The sequence below is a fragment of the Vanessa cardui genome, chromosome 28 (genome assembly GCF_905220365.1).
Source record: "Vanessa cardui chromosome 28, ilVanCard2.1, whole genome shotgun sequence".
In the NCBI taxonomy this organism is placed as follows: Eukaryota; Metazoa; Arthropoda; class Insecta; order Lepidoptera; family Nymphalidae; genus Vanessa; species Vanessa cardui.
In genome coordinates this window covers 4,751,665-4,771,310 of record NC_061150.1, presented here as the reverse complement: position 1 = coordinate 4,771,310, position 19,646 = coordinate 4,751,665, and positions in this window count along the sequence as shown.

Genomic DNA, 19,646 nt, shown 5'->3' with positions numbered 1-19,646 from the left:
GTTATTGTAATAATTAAGAAACAACAAAATTATTTAAATTTATTTTTTAAAAGTTTTTTTCTTTTATATCCTTTTAATAAATGTTCTGGTATGATTTATTCGTAATTTAAAAATGTCATAAATTCATTCTTCGACTTTTCGTTTCATTAAAATTTTCTGTCATAGTATTTACTATAACACATAAATCAAAATTATAAATTTAGTAATTTATTAAAATATAATAGCGACATTGAGATTTAATTTAAGATGTATGTACTTAATAGCTTTATAATGAGCTTTGCGCTAACGGGCCTTTATAAATAGATCTCCATAGAGGACGGTGTATGTTTAGACGAGTTAAATATATCGTCAGGGATATCTTCAGGCATTGCCAAGGACGCCAGAAATACCAACGGGTCAGTATGTCATTGACAGTATTTTATTATTTGTCGATAAGAATAAATAAAAACTTTTATACATTCTACCTTGTTCTATTACACAATTAAAAAAAGTAAAGCCAGTGTTCGTTTTTTATTTAAAAAAGAACAGCTGTTCGTACTGCGTTAACCTTTAATTATTTAATTTCCTTGAGGCGAGATGGCCCAGCGGTAAGAACGCGTGCATCTCAATCAATGATTGCGGGTTGAAAACCAGGCAAGCACCGCAGAATGTTCATATGATTAATTTGTGTTTATAGTGTGTTGAGAGGGTGAAAAGCGTTTTTGTTTATAACTTTGTGATAAAAAATTAACATTAAAACCAAAAAATCTTGGTCTTGGGGCTTTATTATAGCCCGCCTTCGCGATCATCTCCTCATCAGATATTGTCTCGTCAAACAGTATTGTTTTACAGCGCCATTGTCTATGGGTGGTGCTCACTTACCATTGGTGATCCATTTGCTTGCCCTACCTATATCAAAAAACAAGGATGTATATACCACGTACACTGTTCTAACATAGCCTTATGATGTATTGTCAAATCATCGAGTCGAGATGGCCCAGTGGTTAGAACGCGTGCATCTTAACGGTTGATTGCGGGATCGAACCCAGGCAAGCACCGTTGATTCATGTGCTTAATTTGTCTTTATAATTCATCTCGTACTCAGCGGTGAAGGAAAACATCGTGAGGAAACCTGCATGTGTAAAATGACATAGAAATTCTGTCACATGTGTATTCCACCAACTCGCATTGGAACAGCGTGTTGGAATATGTTCCTCAAAGGGAGCTTTGAGCTCATAGCTTTGGGAAATTTACAAGCTGTTGTTGTATTAAGTTTCATTTATTTATATTTATTTATGTATATTCAGTACATTTATTCATATTTTTATTTGGAATCGTCCTTTTTGAAAATTCGAAAAAATATCGCAATTACATCAGCATCAAAAGTGCGTTAAATATCCGCTAGGGGCGCTGTATGTACAACACATAACATATATTTATAGTTCAGTAGTCCTTTCCTCCGTTAATGAACCGATTTTTAGATCAAGGTCAATGCAGTTAGGAATTTCGATCTCTGAAGGTCTGAAGATGATAGGGAAAGTAAATTATTTTCAAAATTAATTGAACATTTTTTCGTTTTCATTTGGGTTCTTTAGAAAATTTCTATGGATCTACGAGAAAATGGCGTTTCGAACGTCGATCAGAACTTCGGATATTAAATTAAAGTAGAAATAAGTAGTTAAGTGCAATAATAATGTATTATAAATACGAGGCTCTCGTTAGGCAGGTCGGTCAAGGGCCTGATGCAGAAGGCAGTACTCCTCGGCACGGCGCGTATTGTGAGGAAGTTCCTCTCGTTACATCACAAAAGTTTTTTTTTTTATGGTATAGGTTGGCGGACGAGCATATGGGCCACCTGATGGTAAGTGGTCACCATCACCCATAGACAATGACGCTGTAAGAAATCTTAACTATTCCTTACATCGTCAATGCGCCACCAACCTTGGGAACTAATATGTTATGTCCCTTGTGCCTGTAGTTATACTGGCTCACTCACCCTTCAAACCGGAACACAAGAATACTGAGTACTGTTATTTGGCGGTAGAATAACTGATGAGTGGGTGGTACCTACCCAGACGAGCTTGCACAAAGCCCTACCACCAAGTAAAAAGTATAAATTATCAATAGAAGATACGACAAACATTATAGAGGATATAGACCCCAGTACAGCATTGCATTGAGAATATTGAGCCTCTATATTTAATATTCATAAAAATAAACATTTTGTAAAAAAAAAAAACGTCTTCACGCGTCATTCCGTAAAAACAAATGACGAACAGTGAATGTAGATGACCTTTTTCTTGATTTAAATTAAATTTTTTCTTAATTTAAAATTAAAGATTCCCATTAAATAGTAAGGGTTACCAGGGCTAGGAGCATTCACTCTGCTCAGGGACAAATCTAGAAGTAAAGGTCTACTCAGCCGAGACAACAGGGTGGCATATGAATGAAACTATTCAAACACCACACTAATCATAATAATCATAAAATCTTAGTACCGCACAATATAGCTGAGATATTAACAAATCGCATGAAATACGTGAAACAAAGGTTTGTTTAATTTTATTCCTATTTCGATGGAAATAGTGCAGGGTACATGCCAGAGGAAGAGCTGTAACAATTGGTCAATAAAGCTCGTTTTGGTTATTGTATTAAAGCAACTATATTTGATTGAAGTAGTCTTTTACAAACAATTAAAATTGAAGATTATATTCAGTAGTTAATCTCAAAATTTTAAATACATTATGTTAGTTTTTTTTTTCACAAGAAAAGTTTTTATTAACATAAGAATTAACAAAATCAAAATAAACTTTATTCAAGTAGGCTTTTATAAGCACTTTTGAATCGTCATTTTACAATTAAGTGAAGCTACATAAAATGCTTAAATATATATATACAAATATGAACTAAAACTAGTTACTGTATAAATCTTGACCGTGTGGAATAGTGGCAAGAATGCTAGCAGCATTTCCCCGTTGAATCGCAATTCCGATCCTCTGGGCAAAAAACGAACCAGCCCTCCTGTCACCAGTGGAGGCAACGAGGCGAGGTGTTATACTTTTGATGAAGCTTTTTGCACCACTACTCCAAGGGCCACGCGTTTCTGTTAGTTAATTACAATTATATCGTATTAATTATCCTGCCTGGAAGCAGAATCTATAAACATTTTGTTTTAATTTTTACGTAGGAAAACATCTTGTATTAATTTTAAAGTCAAACGAATGACGTTCTGAAATATAACATATTTTCATAAAATCTGATACAATAACAAAATGAGATGGCTGAGATGGCCCAGTGGTTAGAACCCGTGCATCTTAACCGATGCTTGCGGGCCAAACCCAGGCAAGCAGCACTATATACATGTGCTTAATTTGTGTTTAAAATTCATCTCGTGCTCGGAGGTTAAGGAAAACATCGTGAGGAAACCTGCATCTGTCTAATTTTATCGAAATTCTACCACATGTGCATTCCACCAACCCGCATTGGAACAGCGTGGTGGAATATGTTCCAAACACTCTCTTTAATGGAAGAGGTGGCCTTATCCCAGCAGTGAGATAAGGCCATTTACAGGCTGTTACGTTTTTTTACTTTATGAGTACTTCTAATATATACCCAACACAATATTATATCTTTAGTCTATTATAAATAAATGTAAAAATAATAGATATAGCGAAAGCAGTTGAATAATGTCAAGTACACGTCCGAAAGAATCACGTGGATGCGTTAGGTAATACAGTCGTATCATTTATGTTCTGTTAAGCCCACTCCACACGTAGCGAAATATTGTACTAACGAACTAATATACTTTTATATTCTGTATATTTGATAATTATCTGCATCTGCTTAAGAACTTAACTGTTCCAGGTAAATATCAAATAATTAATTTCTTAAAAAGAAAAATAACAAAAACGTAGCTATCGTAGGGCCAGTTGGTGGAGTGCAACAGGGCAACGAAGATCAGCGGGCCTCTAACTTAAGCTTTGAAAAAACCAGGTTAGCTAACTCGCCAGCTCGTGAAAAAAAACTCGACATTACTCACAAGATTTATGCACTAAACGTTAAAGAGGGTTTTAGACTCTGATTCTTTTTTTACGCACCGGGGTCCGTACCTGGTTACGCCACTAGAAATAAGGCTTCAAATTGTGTGTTTCGTATATCGAAAATTGAGCATACGAATAAATATTTTATATAAACAAGTTTAATTTACATGGTCTGTTTTCTATCCTCCATTCCGGTTGTACCCCTTGCTTAGCCGTTCAAAATCAAAAATCAGAATAAAGTTTATTCAAGTAGGCTTTTACACAAAATAAAACATAATATAATTGGATTATGTGTTGCATCAAATGCATGTGTGTATACACGGTACAAATACCAAAATATTATTTTCTACAATTTTTGTCTCTCTGATTTTTACGGTTTATCTATGAAACAACAGGACCGATTTTGACAGGACTTTCACTTGTAGACAGCTCAAAGGCGGATTTACAAAATTGCCGCTAGTAGATTATTCAATTTTTGCCGCCCCTTCTAACTTTTGAAATTCAATACGTTAGTTTAGTTCACAATCATATTGATTACATTCATACTGAAATTGCAACTATCGTCCTCATTACATCAGCTTTTTCCCGTTATTAGTATGATTATGAACTAGGTGATATTTCTGTCAGTTCTAGATTATTTAGCCCGCTCTGTAGTGACGATTATACGGATTTCGGACGTAATGTGTACATATAATTATAAGTTTTCTTTTATTTATGTAACATTATAACAAATTTGATATAAAAAGAAGTAGCTTAAGCTTCTTTTATTTTAGAATGATATGTAAAATAATAATAATGCCATCACCATAATAGTGCCTTCTACCAACAGCTTATATCACAATAGTATAAATTGCCAATAAATAAAACAACAAACATTATAGTGGATATAGACCCCGGTACAGCATTGCATTGAGAATATCGAACCTCTATATTTACTATTCATAAAAATAAACATTTCGTAAAAAAAACGTCTTTACGCGTCATTCCGTTAAAACAAATGACGAACAGCGACCTTTTTCTTAATTTTTCTTCAGCTAGTGGTTCTAATTTTAAAAATATAATAAACAAATGTCAAATATACGCGTTACAATGTACATTACGACACAACTTGATGTAGTCCAGGAATTTTAGCACCAAAAATCGGTCCGCTTTACATAAAATCCTTCTACGTGATTTTTCGATTGGATTATGTCGGAGGGTGCCCCCTAAGTATAAAACCGAGTTTCTGTCGCCCGAAACTGCGAGCCGCCATCTTTGAAAACGTTTTTTTGCGTATATCTCGGAAACGGTAAGTTTTACGTTAAAAACCGAAGAGATCTTTTTTGTAGAGAACAAAATTTCCCATCTTTTTTATTCCATACTTTTCCCCCTATTGCTAATATTTTCCGATATATTTAAGTAAAAAACCAATTTTGTTGTTTTTGTAAAGTAACTCAATAGTTTTTGGAGATAGGAAAAAAATGTTTGAATTAAAGTTGGAGAGCATGAAATTTCCTACAAATTTTGGCTAAAACTTTTTCTTGTAAAATGATTAGTTGCCGAGTTCTAGCTGAATAAAAATTGTCACCTGGAATTGAAAATCCGCGACGAGCGGTAAAACATTACTCTGGCATGCAAACAAAAAAGTATAATCGTAAGTAAGTAGCTGTTTACAAATCAGGATCACAGAATATTAATTTAATAAATTGTATTTGATAAATTTTATTGGTTGATGTTAGATTTTGGAAGGTTTGCAAATTTTCTTCCACGTCCATGTTACCTGCATCAAAATAATGTATGAGAGATTCATTCCGTGTATCCTAGACGATTGCGACGGTGTTCCGACGATGATGGGTCTAATAATTATCTCCGTATGAACACTGGCATTCTCCTCTCATCCGTATAATTCGTGTAACACAATTCGTGCACGCTTACACTTTTTAAATTCTTCAATAAAACTCCTTGTTCTTTTTGCTCTCTTTTTATGCTCGATTGTATCAATCTTTGCACATCTTTCTCTTTCACCACTTGTACGTCTTTGTCATTTATAAATTTCTGCTTTTCTTAATGCAATTAAGATGGACGTCGACATTAACATTTCGTCGAAATTTTTGGATACAATAAATAGGTACATATATACTTTTTTAATAAAAAAGGTGAAATCATTTAATTTAATTTAGACATTTACGATTTTAGTTTCATTGACAGCCTAGGCAGCGCCACTGTCGCTCACGTAACGAATTATGTAGGCAGATTAAAAATTTTATCTTTGTTGAAATTTACTAAAACACTTTCTTGCACATGACAACTTTTTTAACTTGACATTTCACTGAAACAATAAAATACGCTTGTATAATTTACAAAAAATATTTCATAGATAATATAAAATATTTTATTAGCGATTCAACGGAGAAATGCTACTAGCATTCTTGCCATCATTCCACGCGGTCAAGATTTATACAATTACTAGTTAATTCATATTTGTAATTAAGCATTAAATGCTATTAATATTTATGTTTATAAAATTGGGGCATAATAAACTTGAACACGTTACAAAAAAAAAAAAACAAATTTGTTAAAGAGCAATATAAAACATTAAAACGTCTCGCTGTCCTACAATCGTAGCCATTGACAATAGTTTATTTTTAACTAACATTGGCAGGTTAAGGCAATGAATGCACCCTAAATATCTTTGGCCCAAACGTATGGAGCCGGCGGTAAGAGCGCGTGTGGCTCTTTGGCGGGCGTCCAATATTTCTACGCACACCAACAAGGTCGCTCAACCACTTCGGGTCAAACAGTTTTAAAATAAAGAGGTTATATAATCAACTTGCAAGATTTTTTTTTTACAAAGATCATTATATTTAGGTTAATATTACAACATTGACAAATTTGTTTAAAGGTGAATTTTAATTGTATATTGAAAGCCAGTTTAAGAATAACTTAATTTTCATGACGAGTAAAGTCACAGTTTTTACTTTTTATTGTTATTTGTAGCTTAACAGCCATATTGCCAGTGTCTTTGTTGTATAATGTTACAGAATTTTTTTTTTTGTGTGCCTACTAATTTTATAAGCAACGACCCAAATTAGGTTTGAAGATTTATTTATTGTTATATGGTATTCGAACGCAATATAAATATCTGTCTGCAATTACATCGTTATAAACACAAATTAAACACGTTTAATTTGTTCATGCTTAAAGATGAAAATACACAATACATCGTGAGGAAAACTGCATGTGTGAGACGAAAGTACTTAACTGAGCATCGTAAAACAAGGGAACCTTCTCAAAGGGAAAGGTGTTATGATCCAAGATGAAGGATGAGTGAGTCAGTCTACAGGCACATGGGGCGTAATCTTAGTTCCCAAGGTTGGCGCATGAACGATGTAACATCTAGAGGACCCTTTATAGGTTTTATTTTAAAATTAAATTCATAAAGTATTAGTCACAAATCAATGATGTTTTAGTAAACAGATATGTTATTAACGCGCAAAAAGTGAAGACTAGAAAACGTCCTAATTGTGACGTTCGTCTTTAGTCTTTTTACGTAGTAATACGTTATAATACATCATAATTACGTAGTAATACGTTTTGCGTAATTAAAACATCTAGTTATCCCTTTTTCTTATTGTTTTTATCAAGCTATCCTTTTTACTTTTAACGAAATGTAAAAATAAACTAAAATAAACGGTCCCCGGCGCGGCACACTTTTTTCTGTTGTTTAGTATGGATATAACATATCTGTTTATTAGAATATCATTGTCACAAATGAACTTTATTAATAATGTTTTACAGTTGAAGAGTTTCTGTGTCTGATAAAAAACCTAGGTGCAGAATCTGGACTTGGATAAAGTAGGTACCACACACTCACATGACTGAACCAGCAGGTATAACTGTTCTATACAAGTGTTGTCCCTATGGTTTTTGAAGTGGGCAACATTATAAAAAATGGAAAAATTGGCGGGAATTTAAACCCGCTCTCGGCAGAATACGCTGCAGCCGGGAACATTGTGATAACTTTAATTTTCACTACTGTATCTCTTTATATATTCTTTGCCTAATTTGAATAAAGAAGTACGTTATTAATTAATATCCAAAGTTATCTTTCAACAATTAATTAACAAAATAAATTTAGCTTATACAAGACATATCATCGTAGCTCCGAAGATGCAATTTATAATATTTCATACAGCGTGTATGTCTCTCAGTGATGTGACCACTTACCATAACGTAATGCTATAAATTCACTGTAATGTGTAATTTAAAATATGATTATACAAAGAGAAGTCATGCAAACCATTAAAACGCATTGTCATGGAAACAGTACTGACAGTAAAACAATTCTACAAGATAATAAAAAAAGGTTGTAATTCTGGGTGAAAATTTTTGAGCTAAACAAGCAAGAAAGCATTGAATAAGCTTATAAGGTCATGTGGAAAAACTAGTCTAGTAACGAATTAATAACATTAAATGCTTAAATATATACAAATATGAACTAAAACTAGTTACTGTATAAATCTTGACCGCGTGGAATGGTGGCAAGGATGCTAGCAGCATTTCCCCGTTGAATCGCAATTCCGATCTACTGGGCAAACGAACCAGCCCTCCTGTCACCAGTGGAGGCAATGAGGCGAGGTGTTATACTTTTGATGAAGCTTTTAGCTTATTTTGTCTAGTTATAAAAAGTTTATATTATATTATATTTGTTTTAAAAATATTAATAAGTAATTTTATTAAAGTATATTCTTCTGTGTATTGCAAGGGAAGCAGAAATACAGATTTACAAATTTCATGCGATATATTTATAACACAACTATATTGTGCCCTACTAAGAGTTTATGATTGATATATTTTTAAGAACCGAGATGGCCCGGTGGTTAGAATACGTGCATCTTAACCGCTGATTGCGGGTTCAAATCCAAGCAAGTAACCCTGAATATTGATGTAATTAATTTGTGTTTATACTTCATCTCTAATCACCAACCCGCATTGGAACAACGTGGTAGAATATGTTCCAAACCTGTTTCTCAATAGGAGATGAGGCCTTCCCAGCTGTGGGAAATACAGTCTGTTATTGTTGTTGTATATTTGTATTTATGAAACAAAATACCTGTCGACTTCCAAGCAGGATATATTAATTTAAATAATAGTATTTAACTAACATGACTTTGTATTTTTAAAATGTTAAAAAAAAGTAACTACTTAGTTTCTTGCCGATCCTTCTCGGTAGAATCTACTTTCCGAACCGGTGGTAGCTTCACTTAATTGTAAAATGACGATTCAAAAGTGCTTGTATGAGCCTACTTGAATAAAGTTTATTTTGATTTTTGACTGCACTTAGTTTAGTTTAGTTTATTCTTTATTGTACACCACACAGTGAAATATACATATGACAAAGATATGGCCTAGATATAACAGGCTTACAATTTTGGCGACTTAACTAATTAATATTACTTCCAAAATTCTTTGAACTTCAAAACGCCATATTTTAGCTAATTTCATAGATTAATCAAAAGTCAGGGTATTTTCCGAACCGGTGATATTTATACCGACTATCAATTAGTGTAATGTTTAGATATTGATTATACGAATTCAAATAAAAATGCATAACTTGTAGTCAGGCGTGATAAAAAGCGATGTCGAAATAAATTTTTATAATATTTTTAATACTTTATAAAAGCAACAAACTTTGAGTTTTTTATGAGATAATTTGTTTGTTTGTTTGTTCGAATTAAGGTAGTATCTAGTTACTTGTGTCGACTTCGCACGAGTTCATTCTGATATATTTCTAATCAAAACAGTAGTAGATCCACAACACACAACAACATTACAATCGCCATAGCCATTTAGAGAAAGGGTTCAGTAACACACACGTATAGAAGAATAAATTATATTAAGCATGCTCTTTTTTTATAAATATTGGACAACATCACATACATTACTCTGATCCCAAAGTAAGTATCTAAAGCATAACACACGCGTGTTATGGAAAATCAGAAGTAACGAAGGTACCACAAATAAATATAGGGTTTGGGTGTTTGTGGTACCTACACTAAACTAATAAACCTTCTACATCGACTCGGCCGGGAATTGAGCCCGGGACCTCAGAGTGACGTACCCATGAAAACCGGTGTACACACCACTCGACCACGGAGGTGTTCGCGTTCGAAAATAATGAATATATTCATTTACACGAATGGTATTTAAAACACAATGTTTCGTGTAATTATCTTTGATAACAGCACAGCCCTATTTTTACCTCATTCACGTTATCATAAATCAAGGTTAGACGTTTAGAAGCGGTGTACATATTATCATAATGTCACTTGTTGTCAAGGATATAATATATGTCTCATATTTGACGATATGATGTAGGCAGGCAGGCTGCCAAAGGGACCTGAAATGGAATTTATAGTGTAGGAAATATTATATCACCAATGAACTACTAACCTAAGTAAGATGTTATGTCCCTTGTGTTACACTGTCTTACCCATCAAACTGGAATCTATAAGTATAGTTGGATGGTAACAAAATAAATTCTAGGATAATACGACAAAATAAAAATGAACTTCCGCTTGTGATAAGACATTAAGGTCGTCTGTATTTGGTCTGTTTTTAAAGAAATGTCAATGTACACAAAATTGTTGCCCTTCTATAACATAATTATACCAATAATTTTTTTTTTATAAATATAACGTGACCTTAATAATTATGTAATAAAATGAGTGCGATTAATATATTTCATGTTATTGTATTTTATTGAACATAATTATGTCGATTTCAGAACGGAATGTACATCTATTGCTTTGACAGTTTTTTATCATTGAAAAAAAGGCGCTTACTATAAAACGAAATCTCTATCGTTTTATTTTCTTTTTCTAGTGAATTTACAATTTTCTTAATGTGATTCATTTAAAATTTCAGCTGTTTATAACTATTGGTAAACACAAATATATTACTACCGCCTATTGCATCAATACCTTGGAACGTTATACATTAAAAAAAAACACGCTGTCATCTGCCACAGACGCTTGGGTTTACTTTTGGCGCGAAGTGTAGTTCCTTGAAACCGACTATTTCTGATTCATAGATTTTATTTTTCATTTAGTTAGCTTTTATTATTCAATAATATTTCTAATAAAGTAGGTTTTTTTCACGAAACAACAGTAGACTAGAATAATAAGATACTTGAAATAATAAATTCATGGAAAAGGACACAGTATAAAAACAATGTATTAATGACTTAAAAAAAAAGATTAATACTTAACAAAAGACGACGAATCTAATGTCTGAAAACATGTTTACTAAAATTAAAGTAAAGTAACAGCCTGTAAAATTCCTACTGCTGGGCTAATGGCCTCCTCTGCCATTAAGGAGAGGGCTTGGAACATATTCCACCGCGCTGTTCCTGGTTGTTGGAATGCACATGTAGCAGAATTTCAATGAAATTAGACACATGCAGGTTTCCTCACGATGTTTTCCTTCACCGCCGAGCCGAGATGAATTATAAACACAAATTAAGCACATATATATATATATATATTGGTGCATGCCTGGGTTTGAACCCGAAATCATCTATGTTCTAACCACTCGGCCATCTCGGCTCATTGGAACAGCGTGGTGGAATATTTTCTAAACCCTCTGCTTAATGAAAGGGGAGGCCTTATCCCAGCAGTGGGAAATTTACATGTTTACTGAACCTGAACGTATCAAACTTCAGATATAAGATATTCTTATATACGATCTTGATAAAAATAATTATTGATTATTAATTTGAAAATGATCTGTCAGTGTATCAGAACATGGCAACACTTTCTCTCAATGAAAACCAGTACAATCCGGTTCGGTTACGTAACGTTTCAGGATTAAGATTTGAATGATTAATCATCTTTCCCTGTAACGAGTACGCGTGAGTGATAAAAGTAGATAAACAAATGATAGTCGAAGTATTTCAGATTTATGTAATGGCGCACTGCGTCATATTATCGTAGCGTTCAGATAATATTAACACTATTATTAGGTATTATTGTTAATAGGGTTGCCAGTAACCAACTTATATTATAACACTGGCTGTTTGTAATCATACAGAATCATATCTGATTATGAAATATTTTAAAAACATATGTGAAAAAACAAACATATATTTATATGATGCCTATTGAAAACAGAATGCTATGGTGTACTCTAATACGGGGTCTCTTCGACCACGTACAGCACTGAAGAAATAAAATTCGATCACACCATATCTAATAAGCCCCGTACTGGTATTGTGATAGTTTCAGACGCGGTCTTAAACGCCCCGTATCGCAGGAATGGCAAAAAAACGAATATGTCTGTAACAATAATGTCATGTTTCTGCCAATTGTTCTAAATTTGAAACGATTTGCCGGTCAGAGTAATTCACAGTAAATCGATATATGTAACTAGCTGTGCCCGCGACCTTGTACAAAAAATATTGCAGCCTTAGTTACTCCTTATTAAATCGATTATCTGCCAGTGAAAGTCCCGTCAAAATCGGTCCAGCCGTTCCAGAGATTAGCCGGAACGAACAGACAGACAGACAAAAATTGTAAAAAATGTTATTTTGGAATATGTACCTATGCATTGAGTAAAAAGTTCTATTTTAATATTACAAACAGACACTCCAATTCTATTATATGTATAGATACACACACATATACAATGTCAGCACGCAATTATATGGTCTGGCAGCCCTGTTTCTTAGGCTACGTCACGCTTACACGAGACTCGCTTTATTTCCCTGACAGCTTATTACGCAAGAAGCGAAATGGTTCAGTGGAAAAATAAGCCATTAACCGCGGATCACCTCTTATTTTCTCGCTGGCAAAACGCACTACGCGTTTCCCCTTACGTACATAGAAGAGGGGGGATTGTATGTGGGATATGCCGGTTTATCCCGGCACACCGGTATACCTCCACTAAGAAACCAACGGTACTCTCTTCAACGGCGCCACAGGATCGCTTATTACATTCGTCACGGTAGCAGGTAGCATGCGTAAGCGATCCCGTGGCGCCCGCCGAAAGACGGAGAGGGTACCGCTGGTTTTTTAGTAGATACACCCGGCGTACTTGGTCGCACTCCGCGTCCAGGGCTCCGGGGAATCCCACACTTTCCATCACGTGGGGGATTGCTTATCTCATGCTACTGTGACAACTACGAATCACCTATTTTAAGTAACAAATATACGTTGAACTTCATTACATTTCAGAACATACAAACCAATTAACAATAAATATTATACACTACCGGCTTCGCACGGGTGCAATACTGATACTAAATATACTACAGAATTAGTTTATTTACGACATCACATTAGAAACTTCGAAAAGTAAAATAAACAAATATGAAACAACATCACAAACATTACTCTGATCCCAATGTTAGTAGCTGAAGCACTTGTGCTATGAAAAATCAGAAGTAACGACGACACCACAAACATCCAGACCCAAGACAATATAAAAAACTAAAATCTACATCGACTCGGCCGGGAATCGAACCCGGGACCACGGAGTGGCGTAACCATGAAAACCGGTGTACTCAACACTCGACCACGGAGGTCGTCGAAAAGTATCAGCGTTTATTTACTATATTGTCCACTAGCGGTCGCCCGCGGCTTCGCCCGCGTAGATAACGGTTCATAATCAGTCTTCTAATATCCCTACTGCTGAGGCACGGTCACATTTGAAGAATTACTGCAACCGGCGCTTGGATCTATTGTGATAAACCTCAAATTCGTGATCACAACACCTCAGCCAGACCAACATCAGCCACGAATCTGATGAGGTTCTTAGGGTCGGAGGCCATTATGCCCTCTAAGGACCGGAGTTAGAACATTTTATAGTTCTATCTTTTATAGTTTAGGCATCATACGCAAAAAAACACATTTTTTGGTAGATTTTTTCCTTTTTTGTCCGAAAAACCCAAAATATCTTACGGAACCCTAATTTTTTCAAAATAAAATTTAGCCTATGTTATGCGGGATTAATTTAGCTTTCGAATGGTGAAAGAATTTTTAAAATCGGTCCAGTAGTTTTTGAGCCTATTCATTACAACCAAACAAACAAAGTTCCTCTTTATAATATTAGTGTAGATGTATTATATACAAAAACCTTCCTTTCGAATTACTATATCTATTAAGAAAAACCTCATCAAAATCCGTTGCGTAATTTTAAAGATCTAAGCATTCATAACAGACAGTGGTAAGGGACTTTGTTTTATACTATGTAATAATGATGATAATGACTAGCGATCCAGCTTTATCACAAAATGTTCAATATCATGATATTATGATATCATGATGGCCCAGTGGTTAGAAGGCTTGCATCTTAACCGATGATTGCGGGTTCAAACCCAGGCGAGCACCGCTGATTCATATGCTTAATTCGTCTTTATAATTTATCTCGTGCTCAGCGGTGTAGGAAAACATTGTGAGGAAACCTGCATCTGACAAATTTCATAGAAATTCTGACACATGTGTATTCCACCAACCCGCATTGGAACAGCGCAGTGGCATATGTTCCAAACCTTCTCCTCAAAGGGAGAGGAGGCCTTTAGCCCAGCTGTGGGAATTATGTTTGAATTATTAGTAAAAATGTGAAAGTAACTCTGTCTGTCTGTCGTTCATTTCGTTCGTTTCATGACCAAACCGCTGAACCGATTTTCATCACATTGGTAGAAAAAGAATTATTCGATACACGAATTTATAGATAATAAAAAAGCGTGGAGTTAATACCTGTTGACTTCCAAGCAGGATATGTTAATTTAAATAATTGTATTTAACTAACATGACTTTGTATTTTTTAAACGTTGAAAAAGATTAACTACTGAGTTTCTTGCTAGTTCTTCTCGGTAGAATCTACTTTCCGAACCGTCAAATGTGCTTGTAAAAGTTTATTTTGATTTGATTTGAAATTTGGTATGAAGTAAACATTAAATCCATGGAAGGATATAGGCTACTTTTTTGCCAACACCCTAAAACACGAACGAAGACGAAGCCTTTTAGAATTCGATCATTATCTAGGATATTACATACTTATTACCTATTTGTAATATTAGTATAGATAAAATATATGGAAAAAATAGTTTATATGATTCTATTTTGTATGTGTGTATGGTGCCTGATTAGTACTGTATGTCCTTTACTGTAACTCTGATGGCGTGATGCATAAATTCTGAATGATTAAAGGCGTTCTTGGGATCCTTCCACAGACATTTGTTTTATACTATGTAATGATAGGCAGACGGTCTGCCAAATTGGACAACTGATTTGGTTAGTTTTAATATGACCCGGCTTCGCACGGTCGCACTGCTTATACTAAATATACTACATAATGTAGTACAATTAAAAGGACATTACATTAGAAAATATTAAAATTATCAGTGTTACTTAAATATATTGAGCATGTATATGCATATGCATATAAACCTTTCTCTTGAATAAATCTATCTATTTTAAAAAACCGCATTGAAATCCGTTGCGTAATTTCAAAGATATAAGCATACAAAATACAAATACTATGTAATGATGATAAAGATATATACGAAGCTAACTACTTGATATTTCCTCATATAGTAGAATTAGACGAAATTACGTATTAAGATATCTTGGTGGTAGGGCTTTGTGCAAGCCCGCTTGGGTAGGTACCACCCACTCATCAGATATTCACCCGCTAAACCGGTTTGAAGGGTGAGCGAGCCAGTGTAACTCCAGGCACAAGGGACAAAGCATCTTAGTTCCCAAGGTTGGCGGCGCATTGATGATGTAAGGTATAGTTAATATGGTGATGGTGGTTAAATTATGATGGTGACCACTTAGCATCAGATAGCCCACATGCTCACCCGCCAACTTATTCCACAAAAAAAAAACAAAAAAGAATGTGTTGTTTAAAAACTACGCGAAAAATATTGTGTGGTGCGTTGACATACGGACAAACAGATCTTGAGGCTCTGTCGCCACAAAGAACTAGAGGCCCTGAAACAGCAGAGAAATTGAGGCCCCTAATCATTATAGTACTCATTAACGTACATTTTAATATCTGTCAATCATATACACAAATACAAATTAGTAAGATTATTATAATTTAATTATATTTATATTTAGATATGTGAACATACATTGCATTAAAATTGTTAATTAATATGTGAATCTCTGTAATAGGGGGGAGAGGGGTATTGGTTGCTTCCCCCTAAATCCGACCTTGAGTGAATATTTAAAATTTAAAAATAGAACAGAAAAAATATCCTCATTTTTTTTAAATGGAACAAAGAACTCTACATATAAATCCAGACACGTGTTCAATTCTAAATCGATTTAATTACATTTCATTACATTGTAACAACAATACAAAATAAAGAACAATTTCTCCTAATAATAAAATACGTTTTGGCTCCATACATCACGAGCGACGCGTCACACGGCAAAATTATGTAACAGTTTCAACGAGGTCGTACTACAGAAACAATTAGGTTTGACGACCATTTCCTCTATAATCTACAGACTTCTTATATAAGATTTTTTCTTTTACTTGAATCTCGATCTGATTCATTGATCGCAAAATTTTCAGCCAATAAAAATAATTTGTTATTTTTATCATTTTGTAATCTGTAATTTATGTTTATTCTGATATTGGTAACTAAGGTTTCCTGCAATAAAAAATTCCATTAATTCTTAGGATTAATCGGTTTCATTTTTTTTCTTTTTTTTTAAAATGCTGAATAGAGATTTTTCAGTATCGTATATAATAAAAAAAAATAAACATTTTTGTAACTTACGTATTATTTAATGCTTGACAGAATACAATGTTCGATTTTTTAAAAAAAGGAACGCGTTCTATTCATTTTACGAATGTGTGTGTATTGAGAATAAATAAACTGACCCCGTACCTATTTATAAAAAAAAATATTGCTTATTAAATTTTTTATATATTAAAAAATATTATTTTATAACTAAAATTGTAACAAATTTTAAATTTGTATTGCTATTGTTAAACCGGTTAATTATACAAATTGACTTTAGATTTCAGTTCTGGATGAATATTTATAGACCTAAGCCTGCGTTAACGTAAGAACTATTTGACGATTTAAGCATAAAGTTAATTTTATGTAAGTCTCATAAATATTCTATATTTAGAAGGTCTATCGATTTCGCGGGTACGATTAGGGGGGAGGCCTGTCATGACCCCTCAAACCGTACCTAGTAATTGGATTGGTCTAGATAGAAATTAAAAAAGTCTCAACAAAAAAACACAAAATTTACCGTCTACAGGAATTTTGCGTCAGCTGAAATAGGAAACAATCGTATTTTATTTAACAAAAGTAACTTCTAACTACCAAAAAAGCACTAACAATTTCATCTTAATCATTGTAAATCATGTTTAGTTATTCAAAGAAAGAATTTTAATTCCTCGATTGTAAACTTATTAAAATAAAATTGGAAAACCACAGCAGGCTTTCTTTTTTAAATAGAAATTAGTATTACAAAAAAATGCTACCTCGTTCTTATGCCTTGTATTGCTAAAATATTACGTAGTAGCAATGTTTTTGTGTGTTGGTGACTTACTACCTGGATGCCTGTAAGCCAGTTCAACTGTCTATATGACATACAAAAGGGCGTGTTCAGATGTACACATGAGAAGTTTGACTTCTTTGGAGTTTATTTATTTATTAAATTTGACGACCTCCGTGGTCGAGTGGTGTGTACCCCGGTTTTCAAGGGTACGCCACTTCGTCCCGGGTTCGATTCCCGGCCGAGTCGATGTAGATTATCATTAGTTTTCTATGTTGTCTTGGGTCTGGGTGTTTGTGGTATCGTTACTTCTGATTTTCCATAACACAAGTGCTAACTACTTACATTGGGATCAGAGTAATGTATGTGATGTTGTCTCATATTATTATAAAAAAAAAAAAATTATAAAATCCCAAAAAAATCTTCAAAATGAGACCATAACCGTTCTACGCGCAACTACCGCCCCATAAACACTGGGACAAAAATAAGCTTACGCCATTAATATATAAGATTTTACAAATCATTTTAGAGAACGGAAAAAATCTCGCCGAGTAGAGAGCGGCGCTATTAAAAAAAAAACAAATGAAAAACGTGCGAACAGACGTCGTCAGTTCACAATGAAATTAAATCCAAACAAAATCTGTCAGTCTTAAATTTTCGCGATTACACATTGAAATAAAACTAGCTATAACGGATTTGAATCGCGTATATTAATTATTTTTAACATCCCGACGTTTCGAGCAATTTACAGTTACAAAAAAACTTTTACAGTTACACTACAAAAAAAAATAAATTAATATACGCGATTCAAATCCGTTATAGCTAGTTTTATTTCAAAATCTGTCAGGTTTCCAAATACCACAATTATTTTTTTTATATGATAGGTTGCAAACTAGCAGTAGTCTCCTTATGGGAATTGACTACCACAACTAATGGACATCTGCAACACCTTCCCTATTATAAGAAAAGATAATAGTCCGACCTCCTCCCCATGTACAATATTAATTTCGTAAGAATCAAAAGGAAAAAATAAATGAGTTTAGTTTATTTATCAAAGTAACATTTTTTTTTAAATGTTTATTGGTAATTCTAAAGGTTTTAAAGGTACGCTTTTTCGATTGATTTGAATTTAATATATTATATATATATAACTTATATGGGTAAAAGAGACACATACATACACACACCACACACACACACTTACAATATACATATGCTTATGTAAGATATTGATTGGGTGAGCGGTGTCTTCTGGCAGAGGTACCCTGCTGCACTTAAAAAAAGGCTCCAACCTTTACTGTTTAGACGAAATAAGCTGAATATATTTACCTTCCCACCCTATAAGAAAACATAAGACATGTTTTAACCCCCTCCCCCAAAATGCTATTCCATTCTATTACACACTGCAATGGGGATATTTTACGCAACGCCACGAAAACGCCGCACCCGTTACGTCATCGACATTTCGGGCAGACAGCCATTTCTTACGTAAAACAATAATATGTCATAGCAATACACGTGAAGAAATAACTTTGTTTTATGAATTTTATGAAAAAAATAGGCAATGTGTACATGCTGCCAATCATCAATTGTTTTAAGAAGAATTTGCGAATTATGACGGATTAATACGGCCATGTTTACACTCAAACATAATTCATTTGCAATAATCAATCAATACAGAATACACATTGTATAGTCTTGGTATGAATAGACGTACTTTTTATTTATTATTATTCATAAAAAAGGTTTCGTGTATTATTGATTGAGGTATATTCTTATGTTTGTGAATTTTGAAAGTAGAATTAACGCGTAATAAGATAATTAGAATTTAAGTGTTTTGCAGTCAGCGTCAAATAAATAGAGACACATGCAGGTTTCCTCCAGAATCGTTAAAATGTTAAACAGAGAAGTAATATATTTGAAAAATATATACGATATCATTGATTTTCTTTTTGAATTATAATATGAGGTAACGAGAAGGCATTCATTTAATTTGTTATTTCAGTATTATTTTCTTTTAAACGATATTGACAGTTCGAAGTCATGTCATTTGCGAATGTCTCTTAGGATTATTGTTTAAAACATCCGGCATTTTATCTCTACGTGTCGAAATGCGACG